Source organism: Protopterus annectens, chromosome 6.part0, assembly GCF_019279795.1.
Source record: "Protopterus annectens isolate FY-2018-M chromosome 6.part0, PAN1.0, whole genome shotgun sequence".
Taxonomy (NCBI): domain Eukaryota; kingdom Metazoa; phylum Chordata; order Ceratodontiformes; family Protopteridae; genus Protopterus; species Protopterus annectens.
This window is the reverse complement of record NC_056737.1, coordinates 347,594,345-347,616,169: the sequence shown is the minus strand read 5'-3', so window position 1 is coordinate 347,616,169 and position 21,825 is coordinate 347,594,345.

The window sequence follows — 21,825 nt, the reverse complement described above, 5'->3', positions numbered from 1 at the left end:
GGTGTGTGGAAGGCTGGGAATGTACTCCTGAATCTTGAAATGGGGGGTGGTGGTAGGAATGTGAAGTCTATTTATAATGGGATCATGGTTCTCAATTTCCCTGTGAAATTTGATGCCAAGCTGCTGGAATAACTGTGCCTCTTAGTTAGGAAGAACACTGTCAATTATGTCCTGACATGTGGCTTCTTTATGAGATACTAAAGAAAAACTTGTTCGGGCTTTAAGCTCCCAGCAAAATTTCCTTGATGTTATTTTTGCTAGCACTTTTAATTCATTTTGCAATTGTTGTTTTATGTAGTGTGGCTTTGCTGTGTGGGCAATAGTACCATTCACTATTTTTGTGATTTTCTACTTAATGTTGTTCAATCTTGGGGATCAGTACATATACGCAAGGATGGTGTTGAGGTAAAGTCTGCCACAATGGGGGTGTCTGGACTATTTGAAGAAACTCTAAAAAGAATTCATGTTTCTGATCACTTGTGATTGATCGATGATATGCCCAATTATAATATTAAAGCTGTTAATTGCCTGAACATATCGATGTTTAGTATTGTGTGTGGACATATAATAATATTAAGACCGAGACAATGACATGATGTTTGAGAGAGACCGTTATGCTGATCTCTGAGTACAAATGCAAGACTGTGACCAAACTGAGAGACTAAACAAATTATAGGAATGGTTCATCTATGGACACCTATGTGTGGACGAGTCAAAAAAGCACATTAAAAGTAATATGGATAACTGGTAATGTCAGGACACCAATCATAGTTAAGGATAGACATTATAAGAGTTTCCTAGGAAGTGATGGAGTGATAAAAAAGCACAGTAGAAGGAAGTTAACAGAAATGAAACAATAATGGTGAGGTCTACAAAACCACAGACTGAAAGTAGTTTGTCAAAATATGTCTGGATTAAGAACACTGGCTTTTCTAGTTATATATTGAAAAGGATGAAGGGAGGACAGACCTGCTCAGGCTGAAAAAAATGCAAGGGTGGTCAAACATATATCTGTCAAAAAGCAGAAGCATTGCATGAATACCATGCTTTGTTCTTATTAAAGTAAGCCGAGGGAAGGCTGTCAGTAACGTTGGGTGTCAATGCTTAATGAATAAGTGTTGGACTGTCTCTAAGGTCAAATCAGTGAAGGTAAACTAAAAGCTGGGTGCCCTAGTTGAAAATAAAACCTAGGTACAATAAGGACAGTCATCCAGTGTCATCTGGAATCTGCCAAATGTGATGGTAAATTCCAAGAAGGAGATCTTTAACAAATCACTGACTAGTGCAGATGTTCATGAGGACTAGAAGACAGCAACTGTGATATCCATTTATAAGGTCATTGATGTTCCAGGAAAAAAAAACACGGAACTACAGACCAATAGCCTTCCAGCGGCAGAAAAAGTCACAAAAAGGTAATGAGTGAAAGGCTTGTTCATTTCCATCAGGACATTTTCAACACATCAACAAAATTTAGTTTTTTGGTCAGAATGAGTTATTAGTCAAGCTTAACACTGTTTTATGATTGTGTTGTAGCAAAACTTGACAGTGGAATAAAACGATCAAAGTCTAACTGTTCAATTACACAAAAGCACAAAAAATCCTGCGGACTATAACTGAATACCTAGATTTACTGTGCCAGAGTTTTTATTAAAAATGTCAAACTTTCACAGATATAGTCCTGTATTGATAATCTCTGTTAGCAGGCCTGCAGTCTAATTATCACAATAAAGTATCAGGCTGCCAACATACATTGTATTCAGTTTAGTTGAATTAGGTTTGCATGCACATACATTGCGTATGTATTTTTTTCAACAATTGATATTTTTTACTTGTTATAAAACAGGGTTGAGTTGCATAGTTTAAAGAAGCCAAAGTGGTGTCCAGTTTACTATTGGAATGCATTTAGATCTTTGCAGACAGATTTCCTCTCCTTAGAGAATATTGTACATGACTGTATTATTTTACTTCTTAATATTATAAGCTCTTAAAGGGGAATTGGCCTATGACCTTTTTTCATCGGTAGCAAATGTTGGATTACATAATCTTTTCACTACCACAGTCTGACATTTTGCATTATGATCCATTTCTTAAGTGGGTACATGGACTCTGACTAGAAGCAGGATGAAATTAATTTCCAGAATAAATGTAAAATTTATATATTTTAGCAGACAAAGCAGCATTTTGGTTCCGTGTATAAAGGGGGTCTACACTTCATTTACTGATAAAGGCAATTTGCTGCCATGTAAATCAAGGATGAGTTGCAGTGAAATCATTTAGGGTAAAATGGTAGTATTGAGTGTGTTTTGGACTTGAGTATCCTGTATAATTCACTGAAACCTTTGTTCTAAGAGAATTGACATATGATATCAAATATAAGTATGTCTATAATAAACAGTGTTTCAGAGGACTTTGATGTTGCATTATGGTATAATGCTTGTTTTTTTTTTTTTTTTGTTAGGGAATATATGAAATCTGATCAGGATGCAAGGCGAGACTTGCATTCAGAATATATATATATATATATATATATATATATATATATATATATATATATATATATATAAAGTTGTCAATACAGCTGAAGTAAACACCGTGGGCTGGATTTACGAAAGCTTGCATGGAGTTGTAGAGTAGAGTAAGACGTCAGACAGCCAATATGTCTGCCGAGCGATCCAGCAACAGCCAGCAGGGACGTGTATGAGAGCTTCTAAAGCTACTCTTGCATGGCCAGCATCATGGTATGCAAATTACCTCATTTGCTGCTGAAAGCTATGCAAATGAGGTAAATTTGCAATCCAGGAAACACTAACCTGTCCGTGGAAGAGTAGTGTTATCTCCACAAATGTACTCCATTGGTAACGGAGTACCGTTCTACAAATAGCTAAATGGAGCTATGACAGCTCCAAATAAAGGATGCATACAGTTGAGGAAGCATGCCAATGGCCAAATATAAGGTCATTGGCATTTATAAAAGTTTAAAATTATTAAAATAGAATTCTTTTTTCCCCGATCTCCGATGTTTAAGCATAGCGCAGCACCGCGCAAACATGCAGCACTTAAAAAAAAATAATAATTTAAAAAGAGCCAAAAATAGCCATTTTCACTAAAAAGCTTATCCTGCCATGCAGGTGAATGGCAGGCTGAAGACAACATGGCCACTGAGTAGTAGTTGCTAAGGGGGGAAGCTCAATGTGAGAGATGTAACCATGCATTAGTAGGCAATCCTATGCAAATGAGGATAAGGATAGTGAATCCCAATTTTCCCCAGCATGTGAGCCATGTCCCAAGAGTGTAATTCTAGGAGTAGGGGAGTAGTAGAGTAGAATATAGGTAACATCATGAGGGGGTGTGTCAGAAAGGCTGTAAGCTTATTGGAGCACAGTGTCTTGCGTTTGCCCTGAGTTGATCAGGATTGCAAGAGGCGTGTCTACAGTTGTCCTTTTTGAAAACCAGAAACCAAAGGTGTACGCCGTGAATATATCTGAAATTTCTTGCAAACGTGCACACAGCGTGTGCGCGTGTGTGCGCTCGTGTGTGCACGTGTGTGCTTGTTTGCGCGGCGCTGCCCTGGGCGGAAACAGAAAGGGAAAAGGAAGAAAAAGAAGTAGTAGGAAGTTAACCAAGGAGAACTAGCAGAGCTGCCAGGTGAAATATATCAGAATCAGCCAATTACACAGGTAGCAGACTAGCCCAGACCAGCACTTTAAATTCTGCAAACAGCATTATTCCCTGTTTTTTCCAAAGAACTCTGCAACACTGCAGTATACAAAGAGGAAAAGCTTAAAAACTTTAGTCAGACAAAATGTTAGGGGTTGCTGTTGCTATCATAAACCAACATGTGCAAGGTGCTGAGGGTGGTGATGTTGTGAATGCTGCTGAGCAACCCAAGTGAGGAGATGGAGAAGAGTGTACAGACCCAGGGTAACCTACCAGGGGCTACATGGGCTGGAGATAGTGAAGCGATATAGGGTGGACAGAGACCTCCTGCAGCAAATTGTTGAGCTGTGCCGGCCACGCCTCACACACAGAACCAACAGAGGGGAACCCATCCCAGTGGATACCAAGGTATGTGTTGGCCTAAGAATACTAGCTACAGGTACCTTCCAGAGACCAACTGGTGATATGATGGGGATTTCACAGGCATCAGCATCTTACTGCCCCAGTTCCTAGATGCCATGTCAGCACATGTCGGTGAGCACGTATATTTTCCCAATTCCCATGAGGCAATGGCCAGCAATATGCATCTTTTTCACCAAATAGCAGAATACCCTGAGGTAGTGGGTGCAATAGACTGCACGCACATACACATCAAAGCACCACCCGGTGAGCGGGGTAGGGTCTACATCAACCGCAAGGGTTTCCCCTCCATCAACTGCCAGGTCATGTGCGATGCCCAGGGCATAATAATGAATGTGTGCGCTGGCTGCCCTGGAAGCTATCACGATTCCCACATCTGGCATCTGACACTGCTGTACCAGAGATTTGCCAATGGGGACATCCCTGGCGGTCACCTAGTGGGGGATGCTGGATATGCACTGGAGCCGTGGCTGATGACACCCATCAGAAATGCACACACACCCGAACAAGAACTTCATAATGAGGCACATGCACAAACAAGAAACATTATTGAGCGTGTGTTTGGGATGCTCAAGTCATGGTTCCGGTGCCTGGACACATCTGGTGGAGCCTTGCAGTACTCACCAACTACATGTACCCATATTGTCATGGTATGTGCCATGCTACACAATATGATCCTGCTAAAATAGCTGCAGCAGGACAGCATGGGGCAGGGCCAAACAGCCCCCCACCATTGCCAAGACCTGCACAGGCACAGCATGACTCAGAGGAGGAACAACCTGAGCCTGCTCCAGTAGGCAGAAGGAGGAGTGCCCAGTATGCCCTGGCCTTGGCAAAGAGGCAACGCATAGCACATACACTGACTCAGTAGGAACCTTGGAAATTACACCTCTCTCTGACTTGCACATACAGTAAAAGGGATGCCTAACTTGACACTACCTGTTTTCAAACATGTATAGGGAGTGTACTATGTCCATCCGACATAGGCAGTCCTGCAGCACCACCTGAGGCATGAGTGCCCTATTTTAAGCAATATAAAGCACTGCTAAGCACATTTTATCAGTATTGAGCATATTTAAATTCAATTGCGTGTAGATGCGCACCATGCTAACCAGCGCAATGTCGGGCAATGTTGAGCAATGTTGGGCAATGTTGGATAAAGTCGGGCAAAGTCGGGTAAAGTTGAGCAAAGTCGGGTAAACATGCTCACACCTGCTTTACTGTTCCTTAAGCAGTCTGGTCTGCCCAGCAGGAAAATAAAAAGCAGTGACAAGGCTTGAACTCAGGAAACTGTGCACTATAGTCACAGTACTGAACCACTAAGCCATGACAGCATTTCACTGGCACAGACACAACTTAACTCAGTCACACATACCAGTTGAGGGGGGGTGGTCACATACCTAACAGTCACAGCCAGCAGGACAAATGTAGACAAACGCAAATACAAACAAATGCTGTATCATGCCGTCTGAAGAGGCATATGAGTAACCTCCCCCCAGGCCTATGCAGACAGATAACAGCAGGCCAGGCAGTGTGATGTGGGTTGGGTAGGCTATGAAGTCACAAACTAATATGCGTGTAATTGGAAGCTAAGGTCTGTAGTGCAGTGGTATGCCTCAAGCCAGTACGATAAGCAACATTACAGACTGAAATGGAGTACCTGACATAGCAGTGGAGGCCTAGCAAATGTGTATAAGTGTCAAGTGAACCCTTCATCCTATGTACACTCACAGTAACAATTAGGTTTGCACCCCCCCCCGGGTAGAAATGTACAAATAATAGCTGTCCCCACTCTATGTAAAATGACTCATGGAAGCCCTGCTGGTACACTGTGCTTCCTGTCGATATACAACACAAAGGTGAGCCCTGAAGTAAAAACCAACTTGATTTTCATACACGTATATGCTCATACTAGGCATGCTCACACACTTAAACAAATGTAGCAAATTTCAGTCAGCAATATACTGAAAGGTCATACTGGGCATGCTCACACACTTAGGCCATGTCTGAGTACAGCAGTGGGTCACACATATATGGCAGCTGCAGTTCTTACTCCAGACACTTGTCACTATTCACCAATCCTGCCTTCTGCACACATTAATTTAAAACAGACCCATATAATATATAGGACACCTGTCATAATCAAACTATGTGCTCCAAGTACTTAAGTTGTTCAAAGAAAGTGAAAAACCAAAGAAGATCAATAATTCTCCAATCAGTATCATCAAGAAACAATGAGCACTCCTAACATTATCCAAGCCATGGTCAAAGAGTCCATAGAGAACCATGAAGCTTTCTTTCTCTATGTCATAAATATCAATGTAAACTCATATATGTTTTGAGTCAGTGCAAACTGTAAATGAGTACATGTACATGATTGACATTGCCAACATCTTGTCAGACAGGTTCATACATATTTACCCCCTTCTCACTGACAAAAGGGCCCATTATCATACCTGGAGATTGTGCACACCCAGAAATCACATATACAATGGTTAAACAGCTCTTTCCAAACATAAAAACATGGCATGTATTGGATAACATGGTTTCCCTGGCTGTGTCATATGTGAACTCCAAAACAAACAGACCCTGCACCTGAACAGTCTGTTGAGACTCACCTTCTGTACAGGATATGAAACTGTTGAATGGGTTACAGCAATGTTTGGCATACTCCATGAGTGTCGGTGCACAACAGACCATGGGAACTATTGTCTTATAAGCCTAATAAGCCTGATGTGTAAGGCCATGGAGTCCATCATTATGGACCTCATAAACAGAGCTATTGAGAGCCTACAAATACCCAACTCTACCCATTTTGGTTTGGTCAGAGGCAGATCATGGTTCCTAAACCTGCTAGACATTTTTCAAGGCAGTTACCCAGGGCATGCATCAATGAAATGAGCTACACACAGCCTACATAGACCTTGAAAAGCCCTTTTCCAACATCCCACACACATGTTGTATCCACAAAATCAACAACCTGTGCATAAACACGTATGTCATCTGATGGATTGCCAACTGGGGCACAGATAGATCCCACAAGGTAAGAATTGTGGTCTCCTGTTCAAGCTGGTAACAACTGCTGTTCCCCATGGCTCAGTCCTGGGACCCCTCCTGTCTGGTATATACTTTTCAGAAATACAGTCAGATATGAGGGCTATGTTTAGCAAGGTTTGTGGATGACTGCAAAAAGGTTGTCAAAATCGATGTTTGGGACAACAGAGACATCCTTAAAAAGGGTCTCAGTCAGACATATGTGGTGTCAAACTTATGGGCTTGAGCTACAGTCATACAAATACCACATAGGTGCTAACACCCTAAATATGAAGGTAATAATAAGGGATCTATGGACACATGTGGATAGTCATCACTACTTCCAGAAACACATTCACAAAGTGGTTAGAAAATTATGCTATATGTTCCCACAAACTGCCAAGGTCTTTTCATGTAGGTCAAAGGAGGTTCCCTCTACTCATCAGTCATCAGACCCATCATATAGTACCACAACACACTTGCGTTGAATCTGACTAGGCAACTTCAGCAGCTGGAAAGACCACTGACGTACCTCAAAAAGAGCATTATTGGTCTCAAACATGTTGTCCCATGCAACAAGACTGAATTTAACTCAATCTGTACTCTATTGCATACTGTCTACTCAGGTGATCTCTGCCTAAGAGACAAGTCCATGTCCAATGCAGAACGGATGTACATGTGCTATCTGAAGTAACCCCAAGCTCACTGTACTACATGCTCTATGGATATCATCATCACAACAACAAATAGAACATGTTGGAGGGATACATTAATAACTCACAGACATCCCTTTCTTTGGAACAGGCTCCCTCTCAACCTACATTAAATTGAGTCCCTCACTGACAGTCTTCCAGAGGACCCTTGATGAGTGTATGTGAACTGAATTGTCACACCATGAATCACTTCATCAGCTCTACTACACAGAGGCTTAGGGAACTAACTCCATGGGTGGTGATAGCTGCACACTCTGTATATATATATATATATATATATATATATATATATATATATATATATATATATATATATGTGTGTGTGTGTGTGTGTGTGTGTATGGGGAACACAGTATATTAAGCCAAAGATGGATGGGCAGAGATGTGTGTAAGAGGGTGACCATGACTGGGAGCCATCCAGGACTGTCTCACCCAGCACACATCCCAATGGCACAAAAGAGTTGGGAGGGTGGCCTAATGGTTAAAGTGTTTGCCTAACAAACGCAAGGTGCAGGGTTTGAGTCTCACAAGGGGTAATTGGCTAGGCTTAAAAATGTCTCGCAAGGGCAGTTAGCCTAGTACTAATCTATGAACCTATCTATGAAGACATGAGGTGCACATCTCACCCAGTGTACATAACAGCCACCAGTATCTGTAAGCATTATAGTGTATGTGGTCCATGTGCCTGCTGTACTACATGACGGTACAATGAAGTACACATCTACTATCTGTAGACATGTACCTGTCACATAGTCTACTACATACCTATGAACCTATCTTCAATAAGGCATATGTTAGCCTAGGCAAGTTGTGCAACTTTCGCCACCCCATTGGGTAGTCTCCCAAGCCCTCATTCTAATAGTTAGTACCCTAAGCCCCTTTCTAGTTGGGCTGCTGATCTGATGGCTGGTGTGAATTGTCTGTTTCCCATCCACTCATCAAGGTTCCTATTGAAGAGTGTCAGTGAGGGGCTCTGTCTGATGTACATTGGGACTCTGTTCCACAGTAAGGCAAGTGTCTGGGATGGTACTCTATCCCACCAGCATGTTGTATTCATTGTTGTGATGAGGTTCATATTCCTGAATTGTGTAGGGCGACTCAATTTTGTTATCTGTAGATGGAGCATGCTCAGCAGTTATGTGTTGGACATGGCTCTGTATGTTAGGCAGAGTGTGCCTCTGAGTACGTGGTATGCAACGAAGAATAGATTTAGTTTTACCAGTTGTTTTGCATAACACAACTGTTTGAGGCCAGAATCATCTTGGTGAGGTACCTCTGTGGTCTCCACAGCTGCTGGATATGCATAGTCGAGTACATCCAAAATGGTGCATTGTACTCAATGATGGGTCTGATGACTTAAGAGTAGAGGGCCACCACTACCTCTTCGGATCCTGATGCAAACCCTTTGTTGATTAGGTGGCCCACATAGGATTTCACAATCACTTTGGCAACATGGTTGTCAAAGGAAAGATGACTAGCTACTTGTGTCCCCAGATCCCTTATTACCTTGTCAGTTTTAAGGGGGTAACACCTATTTGGTAGTTTGTGTGTACTTTATTTTCACCAAAGGGGATCACTATGCATTCCTCCACATTGAGCTTGAGGCCATGATTCTGGCACCACACATCTGTTTCATAGAGTCCCTTCTGGAGAATATTTGGGTCATCTGGGGAATCTATTATGGCAAACACTTTACAGTTCCCAGCAAACTTAGTCAACCGCAACCCTCCTGTGTTGGCATGTACATTTGAGAAGTCTATACTAAACAGGAGGGACCCCAGGACTGAACCCTGTTGTTACCGGTGTAGAGTCTGACATGTAGCCAGCAACTCTTAACTTGTGGAATCAATCTGTGAGCCAGTTTGCAATCCATCTTGTGATGTATGGATTCATGCCCAGGTTGGTGAGTTCATCTATGATATCTGACTGGGGAATGGTGTCAAAGGCTGTAGTGAGGTATAGGTAGGCTGTGTTGAGCTCATTTCAATCATTTGTAGCCTGGGTAATGATCTCAAAAAAAGCTACCCAGTTCAGGAGGCGTGATCTGCATATGATGAAGCCAAACTGGGTGTGCTCAACTGTGTGAAGGTTCACAATCTCTTTGTTGTTGACTTTCATTATGATTGGCTCCATTGCCTTAAAGAGCAGACTTGTCAGGCTCATAGAGCATGAATGCCAAGGGTTTTTTGTGGCCCCACCCCTGTGGAGTGTGAAGAATGTTGCTATGCAACATTCTATGGGTAAATATCCTGTACAGAGCATGTAGAGAGAGATGTATGTATCCTTGATGAATATGGATACATTCCCACCCTATGTGCTATGATCCAGGTCCTGATGCTGGAAGGCATGGAATGAGTAGTACCTTGGTAGTGCTGGTGTGCTCTCTGGAACCTTGAACTAGGTTTATGTTACTGCACAGATATCAATATTCTCCATACTGAGATGTGCCTTGAGTGTGTGCATCTGGAGGCTGAGACTTCTGGCAATGAGTAGCATTTAGCTCACTTTGTGGTTATTTGTGTTGGTTATGTGGTTTGGTTTGTCCTGAGTGAGCAGTGCTCCACACCTGAAGTCAACACCTCATTGGTCCCATCTGACCATAAGCTAATTAACCTACATATCCACATTCTGAACCCACCCCCCATTAAGGAAACCATGTTAAAAAATGTCTCCAAAGTTAACTTCATGCTTCTTAAGACAGAAGTGCTGAACTTCAGGACACCCATGCAGATGGACAATACTGTTACGACTACTGAATCCTACACAGTTGCACTTTATAAGCACTTACATGAGTGTATGCATTGTGCTATCCCAAAAAGAACCAATATGCTATCCTCCAAGAAAAGGAAGCCAATCTGGTGGTCCCCTGCCATAAACAAACTGCACAACAGAAGGAAGAAACTGTTGCAAAAGAGGGTAAAATCCTATGAGTGGAGGAGCTCCCTGGTCAGCCTCAGGAAGAAGCTGCGATCCCTGATAAAATCCTCCAAAGCTAGTTACAAAAACAAAGTCGACACTGATTCTAAACACAACCACAAAGCATTCTATAGCTATGTCAAGAATCTCAATGGCAATACTCAGATCTGCTCTGAGTTACAGCACAATGGCACTAAATATACAGACCCAACTGATATTGCCAACAGCCTGGCAGATAGGATCAGTGCTAACTTTACCCCCCTCTCACCCATGAAAGAGCACATCTCTATACCAGAAGAATGCAAAGTTGCTGTCATCATGGCTGCACAGGTACAAACCATTCTCCAAAGCCAGGAACACAGCATCCATGGGACCAGATTACATCCCAGGCTGCGTTCTACACGAACTACAGAACAAACTGGCACCACACCTACATACCATGTTCAATCATAGCCTCACCTCAGGCTTTGTGCCTGCTGAATGGTGCACAGCGACGGTTAACCCACTACATAAGAGGGGAGCCACCACGGGCCCCGGGAACTAGCGCCCCATTAGCCTGATGAGCCTGGTCTGCAAGTTCATGGAACGTATCATCATGGAACTTATAAACAAAGACATTGGTAATCTCCAAACTCTGGACCACAACCATTTTGGGTTTGTAAAAGGCAGATCATGTCTCCTAAACCTGATAGACTTCTTTGAAGCAGTCACCAAAGCCGTAGACAAGGGTAAGGTGGTTTACACCGCCTATCTAGATCTTGCCACAGCTTTCGACACCATCCCCCACTCTGGAATTATGGATAAGCCCACTAAACTAGGTAAAAATCCCTATGTCACAAGATGGGTTGCCAACTGGCTCACTGACACAACCCACACTGTGAAAGTAGCAGACTCCAAGTCCGACTTCAGATGAGTGACAAGTGGAGTACCACAGGGTTCAGTCCTGGGTCCTGTCCTGTTTGGTATCTACTTCCCTGAAGTACAGGTTAACATGGAAGGTGTCAGGCTAATGAAGTTCCCAGATGACTGCAAACTAGGAGCCATAATCGAGACTACTAACAATGTGGACATCCTACAATAGGGCCTCACTGAGACAGATGCTTGGTGTCAAAGCCATGGCCTCAAGCTCAAAGCCAAAAAGTGCATTGTCATCCCCTTTGGTAAAAACACTGTACCCATGAACTACAACATAAGTGGTAGTATACTTAACACTGAAAGTGTGATAAGATACCTTGGGACACAGGTGGACAGTAGACTCTCCTTTGATAATCACATCACCACAGTAGTCAGGAAATCCTTCTACGTGGCACACCTCATCACAAAAGGTGTCTCATGCAGAATAAAAGAGGTCATTGTTCCCCTCTACTCATCACTCATTAGATCCATTATAGCGTACAATGCCCCTTTTGCTATGTACCTCACAAGACATCTACAACAACTGGAAAGCCTGCAGAAATACCTCACAAAGAGGATTAGCGGCCTCAAATACATGCCATACATAGACTGTCTCAAAACACTACAGCTTTACTCTGTCGCATATCACCTACTCAGAGGTGATCTCTGCCTAACATACAAAGCTATGTCAAGCACAGAGCTGTTGGACATGCTCCACTTAAAGAAATCCCAATTCCTCTGAGCACCGGCCCCAAAACTCAGACTGAAATACAAAAGGGGGTGTGTATCCATTTTCATAAAGGATACCCAAACCTCCAGTTTAGTGGCACAGCCCAAGGCCTTGGAGACCATGCAAGTGCAACTAACATTGGGCAAAGCTGCTTATCAGATCGATGCCTGCTAAAGATCACATGCCTTGTCTCAGGACCCTCAATCAGTATTCCTGAGAACACTGGGAAATATTAAGGTCCTACCAAACACCATGATATGAGGAGATTTCAACTACCCAAACATTGACAGGGAGAATTACTCGAGTACAAAGTCCTTTGCCCCATGCTTCCTAGAGTTTATAAACTCAAACGGCCTGGAACAGATGGTCACCACACCCACTAGAGGTGACAACATACTGGACCTGATCATCACCAACATGGGGGATCAATGTTCCACACCAGAGGTAAACCCCTCGCTGGTAATATCAGATCATGAAGTAATCACACTGGACATCCACATCCCAACCCCCCCCCCCCAGTCAACAAAACCACTGTGAAAAACTTTTCAAAAGCAAACTTCACACTTTTCAAGACTGAAGTGGAAAGTTTCAAAGCCCCCTTGCTACAGGATAATGCTATCCAATCTGCAGAATCCTTTACAAGTGCATTCTATGAGCATCTACAGGGAAGCATGGATTGAGCCATCCCAATAAAAACCAAGACTCACTCCTCCAAAAAGAAGAAACCAATCTGGTGGTCCTTGCCCATAAATAAGCTATACAAGGAGGAAACTAACACATGATAGAGCAAAATTCCAAAAAGGCATAAATGATCATTATTAGCAAGAAACTATGATCACTCATAAAATAATCCAAGTCCAGTTTCTAAAGAAAAATTGCCAAGGAATCTAAAGATAACCACAAACCCTTCTTTAGCTATATCAAATATTTAGGTGGCAGCTGTCAGATATGCTTTCAGCTACCGCAAAATGGCAAAAACTACACTGAACCAACTGACATTGCCAACATCCTGGTGGACAAGTTCAGTGCAAACTTCACCCCCCCTCACCCCCAAAAGGGCCCGTGTCCATCCCAGAAGAATGCAGAGCCCCAGACTTCATGGACATGCAGGTAAAAACAGCCCTCTCCAAAGCTAAGAACACAGCATCAATGGGAGTGGATGGTGTCCCAGGTTGTGTCTTACACGAGCTCCAATGGGAACTAAACCCTCACCTACATTCACTGTTCAGACTCAATCTTACCACAGGCTATGTATCCAAAGAATGGTGTACAGCAACAGTCATCCCGCTCCACAAAGGTGGTGCCACAACAGAACCTGGGAACTATCGCACTATAAGCCTGACCAGCCTGTTCTGCAAAGCTATGGAGCTCATTATCATGGAACTCATAAACAGAGACATTGGGAACCTCCAGATACTGGACCCTGCCCAATTTGGCTTTGTTAAAGGCAGATCCTGCCTCCTAAACCTAGTTGACTCCTTTGAAACAGTTACTAAGGCCATAGATGAAGGGAAGGTAGTCCACACAGCCTACCTGGACCTCACTAAGGCCTTTGACACCATTCCCCACTCTGGCATCATAGACAAGCTTACCAGCTTGAACATTAACCCCTATGTCACGAGATGGGTGGCAAACTGGCTCATGGATAGAACACAAATGGTCAGAGTTGCAGGTGCCATGTCCGACTCTAAACCAGTCACAAGTGGCATCCCACAGGTCTCGGTCCTGGGACCCCTCCTGTTCAGTATATATTTCTCTGAGGGACAGGCAAGCATGGGAGGACTATGGCTGACCAAGTTCCCAGATGGCTGTAAACTGGAGGCCATAATCGACTCTCTGGCTGACACAGACATCCTCCAGAAGGGTCTTACAGAGACAGATACCTGGTGTCAAAACCATGGCCTCAAGCTGAATGGCAAAAAATGCATAGTCATCCCCTTTGGAAAAAACAAAGTGCCCACAAATTACAACATAGGGGGTAATCCACTAAGTACCAAAATGTAATTAGGGACCTGGGAACCCAGGTAGATGTTAACCTCTCCTTTGATAATAACATTGTCAAAGTGGTTAGTCATTCCTTCTATGTAGCCCACCTAATCATGAAAGGGTTCACCTCTAGATCAAGAGATGTCACTGTGCCCCTCTACTCATCACTCATTAGGCCCATAATAGAGTACAATGCCCCATTTGGTATGTACCTTAACTGGCACATGTAACAGCTGGTAAGGCCACAAAAGTACTTCACCAAGAGGATCATGGGCCTCAAGGAGATGACCTATGCAGCTCGACTAGAGAAACTCCAGCTCTACTCAGTTGCTTACTGCCTGCTCAGAGGTGATCTATGCCTGATGTATAAGGCCATGTCCAACCTGGAATTAATGGACATGCTGCACCTCAAGAAAAGCAAATTTCTTAGAGCCACACGCTCCAGTGAATTAAACCTCAGCAAAGCAATAAACAGGACGTGCTGGAGGGATAGATTCCTGTCCCAGAGACTTCCCTCACTCTGGAATAGAATCCCAGTTGATATTAGGCAGAGCCCCTTGCAGACTCTCTTCAAGAAGAATCTTGATGAGTGGATGGGAAATTGTAAATTTACCCCTGGGATCACTTCAGTGGCCCTGCTAGACAGAGACCCAGGAAACTAATTTAAAAGGGAGGCAAAAGCTAACACATTCTGGCTAGGCTTATAAATGCCCTTGGGCAGATAGCCTAGTATCTACCTATGAACCTATGAACCTACACACTCTAGGGACCTAAACCTTGTCACCACAATAAACAGAACATGCCGGAGGGATAGATTCCTGTCCCACAGACTTCACATACTCCAGAATAAACTACCTATCTATATCAAACAAAGCTCCTCATTAGCACTCTTCAAGGAAAATCTTGATTATTGGATGGGAAATAGGAAATTCACCCTAGGGATCACTTATGTGTCTCTGCATGACAGTGGCACAGGAAAATAAATTTCTTGGGTGGCAAAAGCCAGGGTACCTTTTTGGCTGGCTTTGTATAGGCCCCATGGCTGATAGACTAGTACCTACCTCTGAACCTATGAACCTTTGAGCCTTGCCTAAAAAAGGTAATATGGAGACAGCACTAGCCTTGGCCAGTATTCAGAAGCATAGGGGCGACAGGTGCAAACCATCTGTAGTGAAGCAACAAGGCTTATCTATCATGTCATGACAGGCGGACAGAGACTGGATCCCCTTTGAATGACACCAGAAGCTCAACCAATTGTTGAAGTTTATCATCTTTTTGTTATATTGCAGTATCATGTAGGTGAAGGTAAGATGCTACTCATGGTTTGACCCTGTGTCTGCCAACATGTGGTGCATCAACCCATATATGATATGGTCATGGCCTATGCATACAATACACTCACAATACACCTAGTATGATAAGCCTGCTGAGGTTAGCAAATGTGAAAAAAACCTTTGTGCAAACTGTCAGTAAGTAATGTCTGTATTGCACCCTGTAACTCCATATTGCTTGATGAAGTGTAAAGACGTACTTAGTTTGGATTAAGAACACCGCACTTGCCAACTGTGTGTGTGTGTGTGTGTGTGTGTGTGTGCGTGTGTGTGTGTGTGTGTGTGTGTGTGTGTGTGTGTGTGTGTGTGTGTGTGTGTGTGTGTGTGTGTGTGTGTGTGTGTGTGTGTCTCCCTGGGGAGGAGCAACCTTTTTGGACACTACTCAAACACCTTAGAAGTGGTATACTCATCTTTGTCAAGTCCATTGATGTCACCATCCTACAAATATACCTGTGGAAAGGTGAAATCCCAGTACTGTGTATAGCGCGTCATGTAAATGCGTACTGCTGTACTATCATAATGTAGTTAGGTAAGGGTCTGAATCTTGCACTTGCCAACTGTGTGCATGTGTCTCCCTGGGAAAGACCAACCTTTTTGGAGACTACTCAAACACCTTAAAAGTGGTATACTCATCTTTGTCAAGTCCGATGATGTTACCATCCTACAAATATACCTGTGGAAAGGTGAAATCCCAGTAATGTGTATAGCGCATCGTGTAAATGCATACTGCTGTAGTATCATAATGTAGTTAGGAAAGAGTTTGAATTTTGCACTTGCTGACTGTGTGCCTGTGCTCCAGGTGTGTGACACCATTGGCCAATGTGGAGTGTTTTTTGATTTTTATAGTGTATGACATATCACAATGACAACTGTATGTGCATTACATATGTAAGGTAGCTGTGGGGCAAATCCATATACATACATGTGACCTCAAGTATTTCATAGGTGGATACTCTGCTTTCTCCACGAACGCATGTGTTATCTTTGCCAGAGTGTGCTGGCGCTTTCCAGACCTTAGGTTACTTCTATATGCTTGTGACAAGCTTAGCCACTGCAGTGATCCCTGGGCTATGGCTGTTTCACATCCACTCATCACGGTTTCTATTGAAGACTGTGAGTGAGGGTTTATGCTTGAGGTATATTTGAAACTTGTTTCAAAGCAAGCAAAGTCTGGCAAAGATGACTAATCATTATAGATGTGCAACAACCTCTGTGGATCTGCATGCAAACCCTTTATTGCTTATGTGCTGCACAGAGGGATTTCCAAAACCCTTTGGTAATGTGATTATCAAAGGAGAGATGACTTAAGACATGGCTCAATATATATACATTAGTACCTGTTCCACATTTTGGGGGCTACTACCTATGTGGTACTCTGGGGATACTTTGTTTTCCAAAAGTGGATCACTATGCTTTCTTAGGCTTATAGCTTTACAGCATGAGTTTGACACCAGGTATTTATCTGTATGATACCCTTTTGGAGGATGTGTGTATCATCTGGAGAATAAAGTATAGCCCACAGTATGCATTTTCATCAAACGTGGGCAGACATATCCCTACTGTGTTTGCTTGTACCTAAGAAAGCTATATGCCAAACAGGAGTGGTCCCAGGACTGAGTGTAGGTGAATACCACTTGTTACTGGCATAGAATAGTACTTGGAGGCTGCAAATGTTACTGTGTGTCCTACATCTGTGAGTCAGTTGTCAAGCCATCATCTAACAATTGTTTATGGTCAGTCTGTTAAGGTTATGTCTAATACCAGTATGTCGGATGGGTATGATTTGCTGGTGAGCTATAGCTTGGCTGTATTGACCTCCCCTCCCTCACCTATAGCCTTGTTGACTGGCTTGAAGTCTATTAGATGTAGGAGCCATGATCTGGTCTTTAGAAAACCTAATTGGGCATGGTGCAGTGTTTGCAGGTTCATAATGTATCTGTTAATGAGTTCCATAATGCTGTGCTCCATAGCCTTCCAGATAACATTGGTCTGGCTTATAGGATGAGAGTTTCCAGGACCTGTTGTAGTTCTACCCTTAATCAATTTATGTTAACATTTGCACTGGGTGTGACAAGGGTGGACAGGTTTAAGAATAAGTATATTAGAGGGTCAGGCCAGGTTTGAAGGTTAGTAGACTATGCCAGATAGGCAGGATTAAGTTGGTTTGCACATGTGCTGAGGAGGAATACAGAGTATATTGTGAAATAGATGCTAAGGATGAAGCTGCCAGGTAACAGGAAAAGAGGAATGCCTACAATGAGGTTTATGCCTGTGGTGAGAGAGGACATGCAGGCGGATGATGTGACAGCACAATATGCAGAGGGCAGGAAGACATGGAAACAGATGATGTACTGTGGCAACCCCTAATGGTAGTATCCGAAAGGAGAAGAAGACTTTGTAGCTCAACCCTTGTGGACTGTGAACACCATTACCGTACGCCATTCCACATGTATGTAACCTGTATAGAGGCTCCGTTTGGACAGAGCGTTTAGGTGAGTGGTGACTTCATATGTCAGCTTGTGTATGACACAGCCAGGGACACTGTCCAGTACCATTGCCACTGTGGTGTGGACCTTGTTAAAGAAATGTTTTAACTAGAATGTCTGTGAATCATCAGGTATTACGTTCTGCAGGTCTGGAAATGTGGCCCTTGTATAGCGACAGGGTGGTGAAATCCACATTCAAACTGTCTGAGAAGAAATTGGTAATGTCAGTCAGATAAGTGTACTTTGTGACCATTTACATTAACTGTGACCCAATCTGAGATTTCCTATGTAGATTATGAACAACAGTAAAGAAAGCTTTAGTGTTGTCTTTTGAATCATTGCCATTTTGTATTTTGAAGCTTGCCTTGTATGTTTATTGAGGGATTGAATTTGCCCAATGATACTGACCAAAGAGGTTATCCCTTCTTGGTATGTAACTCTTTTTTGGTATAACATCACAGCTTCTATTATATATTTAGTTTATGGCAGGGGTCCATGAGACTAATGCACTTTTACTGTATAAGTGAGAATTTCTTGTGTTTGTGATAGCACAGTCCATGCAGCCCTGTAGGTGAACAGTGTGGATTAATACAGGATTATGCAGCTGGGACAGTGTTAACCTTAGCAATGCAAACCAATGACAGATAGTAACAACAGCATCACCCACAGCAGTGTCAACCCGTGTCATACACACACATGCGTACTCAAGTTCCAAAACACGTGTAGTACAATGCATACTGACCACCAATAAAAACAATGGAGTGTTAACATTGGCCAATATAGGGCATGTCACCCTGCCCATGTGTCCAATATGCACGTACATGCAGACAGTGCACCTCCACTATGTTCACAAATGTACACCTGCAAATCTGTGCTGCACACACCCCACATTTACTGTCCACTGTATAACACATGCTGACGCAACTACACACATCAGCCAACTAGCACATGGGCAAACAAAACACAATTGGAATAAACACTGGTAGAAACAATACAACATTGCTAATTACAGCTTTAATGCATCATGCCTGCTCAGCTACACCTTCAAGGATATCAATACACTTTACTGCTGACAACATGCTACACATACAACCATTGCTATACTTTATCAAAGTCACCCTGTGCATCAGCACCATGTTAACCTGTTCCTGCATCAATGTTACAGATGACAGGAGGTGGCACAGGTTTCATCATATGCGCAGGGTGTGTTGTTGGTTAGCCAGAGGCCTACACTGAGCCATAAAATCAACATGTGTGTGCGAGTATGTGTGTGTGTCAGGGCCATGAGTACTGTTATGGGCCAATGTTGATGTAATGTGTGCGGGTATGTGTTTGCCCTAGGTTTCTAGTTTATGTGTGTGTGTCTGCATGCACACAGTTCCACCATGTGGCTTCCATATACGGGAATTTGTGGGACAGCTACAGACTGTACCTGGCAGGCTTTACAGATCACTGTCTCTGGCCATGGATATGGAACCTGTGCCTAGCAGAGGTGCTACAGACAGTATAAGGTACTAATCCCGACTGGGTACTATCCTCAGAGGTTGGCATATGTCCACTGGATCCAAGTCCCTGCTGGGACTGGCCAAAGCCACATGCATGTGGTCTTCAAGGACGGTCTATGGACATCCCCCCCCAACATTGCTGGGGCTGGTACTGGCACTACGGGAGTGGCTGTGACTTGCTGGACATCCACAGCGACCTCCAGCTGCTGATGTTGCTGGCATACGTCCACATCAATGTCTCAACTGTCCCACACTGTCCTGACACATGGACATGACATTGTGGAGGACATCCAATGTCTCACCCCAACGTCTATCAATGACCTCAGTGTAATTACATATGGCACTTGCTAGGTCACGGATATTGTCATCTACAGAGGTGTTATGAGCCCTCTGTGCCCTTAGTCCCTGTCTGGTGTACCGCTCCATTCGTGCCTGTGCCTCCATGGCAGCCTGGAACATGCGTGTGGTTGAAAGAGTTGTGACATGTCTGCCAGGGGCATGATGACCAGCAGTGCACTGACGAGAACCCCTGGGCATCAGCCTATGTGGTACCATTCTAGACATCTGGCTATGGCTGCTGTGTCCTGATACATGTGCCATAGATACCACACTGTCCTGGCCAGTGCCAACTGTACACTGTCCCTCAGCTAAGGGCAATGGTGATGATGGATGTACAGGCAGTATGACTATGTGCATGGATGGGGTGGAGACTTGTGTACTGTCAGTTGGTGGCCCAACAACTGGCCCTGACAAACCCGCCTGTGCCTCAACACACCTATCCTCATGATCACTGTCTGTCTCAGTGACATCAGGTTCCCTGCTGTACTTGACCAGCCCCACCTCAGCACCTGTGAGAGGAAAACAGGAAACACACTTTAAGACCTGAACATGATGTCAGACCACATGCACACATGCACATGCGCACATGTCCACATGCCCACATGCACACATGCGCACATGCACACACGCACACACACATGTGCACATGCACACATGCACACATGCACATGCACACATGTGCACATGCACACATACACATGGACACATGCACATGCACACATGCACACACAAATACACTCCTCCCTAAAGCAGACACACACACAAACCTCAGCAATCTCAGAACATACACAATAGCAGGTGATGGTGGGGTACAGTATCACAAGCAAAACAGTCATATTATACATGTCAGCATGCAGGACATGTGTTGCTCAACAGCATGCAGTGCAAGTGTAGACAGTCCTTGTTGCTAACAGTATACATGGTTTTGATGCATGTGTTTTGTTATTAGGTGATTGGCCTCCTCCTGGAATGCAATGCATACATGGACACAACATTGCTGTGCAAGTATTCAAAACTCTGTAATGTACTGTGCACCATAACTCACAGGTCTACATACCATGGCTGGATGTGTATCTGTGTGTCAGATAGGTATCCAATGCTGATTACAGCCTCTGTGTCTTTAGCAAATAATTGTGGACACAGTTTTAGCACATGCATGATGAGTATTCACACAACATCATCAGTGGTGCATGTATAATTGATGGAATACCATTCGTCCACATACCCAATGTGCAGTAGTTATGGTGAGTGTAGATCATATTGTGGACATGCCAGTGTCATCCATGACATGGCATGCTAAAACACAACTGCATATTTAAACATCACACATACTCAATGTGTGTCATATGACCTAGCCACTCAATAGCATCACAAGACATATATGTGTCAGTTGTGCAAATGGTGATTGGTATGCATATTGTTTAGAGGTGCATATGTTTGCACACACACAACATTGAGGTATATAGCAGTGAAAGCTATGTGTAGTACTGCGGTTACAATAACTGGATGGGGTATAGTACCATAGGCCATCATCATGAAGCATCATGTGGTCACTCAAATGTTTCCCAAACCAGCACTAATCATGCTGTACCAGAACTGTACTACCTTGGCTACATTCACCATTTCGCAAACAGTTGTTACATGGGTTTGTAAGGAGGCCAATAAGGTGCATTCCCTGACATGAATTTGTAGGGTGTTGCAGAGTGTTTAAATGCCCCATGATAGGCCTCTACCCCTCAGGTATATTATGTGTAATGTGTGGATGACATTTTGGATACTGGAGTGTGTCTTTACAGAGGGTTTGTGAATCCTTTA